This window comes from Saccostrea echinata, unplaced genomic scaffold, assembly GCF_033153115.1.
Source record: "Saccostrea echinata isolate AGI-Se365-2 ecotype Australia unplaced genomic scaffold, CSIRO_AGI_Sech_v1 ptg000009l, whole genome shotgun sequence".
NCBI lineage: Eukaryota > Metazoa > Mollusca > Bivalvia > Ostreida > Ostreidae > Saccostrea > Saccostrea echinata.
The window spans coordinates 38720711-38724216 of record NW_026889758.1 but is presented as its reverse complement, the minus strand read 5'-3'; positions in this window follow the sequence as shown (position 1 = coordinate 38724216).

The following is a 3506-nucleotide window of genomic DNA, read 5'->3' as shown; positions in this document are numbered from 1 at the left end:
TTGGTTTTGTAAAAGGAAAGTCATTGCACCAGAGACAAAATGAAAGATGTAACGGACTAGACAGAATAAAGTAATTGCTAGGCATAATTACAACTAGACCAGATGAAGATTGATTGTATGTTTTACGTCCCATTCGAGAATTTTTCACTTACGTAGAGATGTCATCATATACCAATGAAGGGCTTCAAATTTAGACCTTCACTCGGAACTTAGGACCAATGAGCAGTGAAGGATCTTTATCGTTCCAACACTTGCCGTGAAACGGGACCTCAGTTTTTAAGGTCTCATCCGAAAGACCCGCAAATTTCACTTCAAAGTGCCAAGCGCTCGGCAAACTGCTCAGAAATCTTATTACCATCGTCTAAATATGCTCAAATTTCTAAAAAAAAAAAAAAAAAAAAAAAACAACAAACAAACAAACAAACAAAAAAACAAAACAAAACAAAAAAAAAAAACAAAAACAAACAAACAAAATCAAAAAGAACTACGCAAAATAAAAAAAAGTCATCCAAAGATCTGGTGCAGACTGGAAGCAAGGACATTTTGTGTATGTCATCAGTGCCATTAAATTAAATGCATTATTTTTGGAAATGATGTTTTCCTAACAAGTTACAAAGAAGTCATGGAGGAGAGTTGCTATTATGTGTCAGTGATTAAAGGATCCCAAGGCCAGTGTATCCCAGGGAAATATGTTCAGTTAAACACTCATAAAAATTGTGAGGCCCTATCCGCGACAGAATCTACAGAGACTAGTCTTGTTAAGCAGAGTTTAACCTTAGAAAGGAGGTGGTTTCTAGATATATTGTGAAAATGGGTTTAGACGCACAAAGAAGATACGTGAAGTAAAATTACTGCGTCAACAGTATTTGAAAATTTTATCTGGGAAAAGGGTACCAAAATACGTTTTAAACGTTGCTTTCGCCAGGTACTACTGTATTTGACTTCGAAAGTAGGTAGAGTGGGGAAAATGCCATTTATCTGGCAACTTTACAGGTGACTGGCCTAAACTATCAAGACGTTTAGTTCTACCACCCAGATTACTGTTGTTCTAAACTGGAAGTTAGCTGCATATATTCTTCAGATGTCAAACAAGATGTGTTTGTGAAACACTGATGCCCCTGTATGGCAACTTATAGCGAATGTTAAACTCTCTCAAATGCGAATCAAATATGTTGGTACCCTAAGTAAGGTCTTGTTCAGATGGATTTTAGCCTACCTGTGAAAATATGAAAGCCCTAGCAGCAACCATTGAAAAGATATGGAAAAGGATTAAGTTTTCAAAAGTAAGTCAAACATCAAGGTCAAGGTAAGAATCAATGGTGCCCAAGGAAAGGCCTTCTCACAAGAAATACACATGTGAAATATGAAAGCCCTAGCACCAACCATTCAAGAGTTCTGGCCAAGGTTAAAGTTTTCCAAAAGTAGGTCGAACTCCAAGATCAAGGTCAATGGGCTACAATTGTTGGTATCTAAAAGAAGTTCCTGTCACAAGGAATGCATATGTGAAAAATAAAAGCCCTAGCGTCAATCATTCAAAAGTTACCGCCAAGGTTAAAGTTTTCCAAAAGTGGGTCAAACGTCAAGGTCAAAGGGATCAATTTTGTTTGTATCCAAAGGAAGGTCTTGTCATAAGGATTACTCATGTGAAGTATGAAAGCCCTCACATTAACCGTTCAAAAGTTATGGCCAAGGTTAAAGTTTTTCAAAAGAAGGTCAAACTCCTAGGTTAAGGTCAAAGGCTCAAAGTATTTGTATCCAAAGAAAGGTCTTGACTCATGATTTACACATGTGAAGTATGAAAGCCCAAGCACCAACTGTTCAAAAGTTATGGCCAAGGTTAAAGTTGGGTAAAATTTTGTAAAACTGGGTCAAACTCCAAGGTCAAAACGTCAAATATGATGGTAACAAAAGGTCTTATCACAAGGAATACACGAGAAATATTAAAGCCATAGCTCCAACCAATCAAAAATTATGAGCAATGTTAAAGTTTTTGCGGACAGACGGACAGACGGACGGACAGGGCAAAAACTATACACCCCGAATCTTCGATGCGGGGACATAAAAATTGGCAAAAGTGGAATGAAGGATTTGACAAATAAACCATGGCTGGTTGTAGCAGGGACCAGAAAACCCCACTAACTACAGTAATGGTAGAAGTGATCTGATTTCAGTTCCGATGGCTATTTCATACTTCCACTCAGATGTAGGACAACTCCTCTTAGATAGAGATGTCATAGCAGCAACAAAAAAGAAAATACTTCTGATGATAATGTTTTTGTTTTCAAAAGGACATTCACGTACAGAACATCAAAGTCAGCTATCTATAATTTAGTTAACAAAGACTCTTCAAAGGTGAGAGATCATGACAAGTTGCCACAGATGCTCTTATTTCAAGTCAGGAGACCGTTTCCATGTATAAATATGAGGCAAGTCACAAAAATATTAAGACTTTAAATAAAGATTCTTACAAATCTCAATTAGATAGATTTTTGGAAATCAAGTTAAGCCTTTATTTTTGTACTAAATTTGTCTAGGGAATGTTCCATCTACCTGATCAATACATAGGGCTCACGGCGGGTGTGAAAGGTCAACAGGGGATGCTTACTCTTCCTAGCCACCTGATCCCACTTCTGGAATTTCCGGGGGTTCGTGTTTCTTGCCTTATTCACAAATTTGTATTGTTTGTAGATCACTGTTCGTGATCTTCACTCTACTGGTGGGCATTCTGTTCCCCGAGGATATTTGTCGCTCGGTATATACTATGAATAATAAAAAGTAAACGATTTTATACTGGCTGACACAGTATAGAAAGGTGTCAGTCTGTAGAGCCTATAAGAGACAGGCTCTGACAAAATGGTTGGTGCACCTCGGATTCTCCTTCAAGACATAAACAGTTTATCATATATACAGTCAGCGGATATCCAGTTTTGTATAAAATAAAACTATTATCCTTCTGTCTTTAATAATTCAGAAGTGAAAAGGAATTAGATAGATTACACGATCGGTATGTACTGGTCCCAGCTGACAAAGTTGGTAACAACATAGTCTTTGCTTGTAAGGCTCATTATTTGAGTTGTGTTTTGGAGGAACTAGGATTTAATTCTATTGGTGGAAATCCAACTAACACCCATACCTCCCTTTCTAAGGAGGAAATTCTTCAAAATCATATGTCCGTTTTAGATAATTTTAATATTCCCAATAATCAAACTGAATTTGAATTACCATACCTTTACTGAATTCCTAAACTTCATAAAAATCCTTACAAACAAAGATACATAGCGGGTTCCAGTAAATGTTCTATCAAGTCTCTTTATTTACTCCTCACTAAAATATTTATTGTAATGAAAGAAAAACTTCAGGAGTACTGTTCAACGGTATATTCGAGAAGTGGTGTAAATCAGATGTGGATACTTAAAAACTCCAAAGAACTTTGGAAAAAATGAAATCACAAAAATTTACTAAAATCAATAGCATCAAAACGTACGACTTTTCAACACTTTATACAA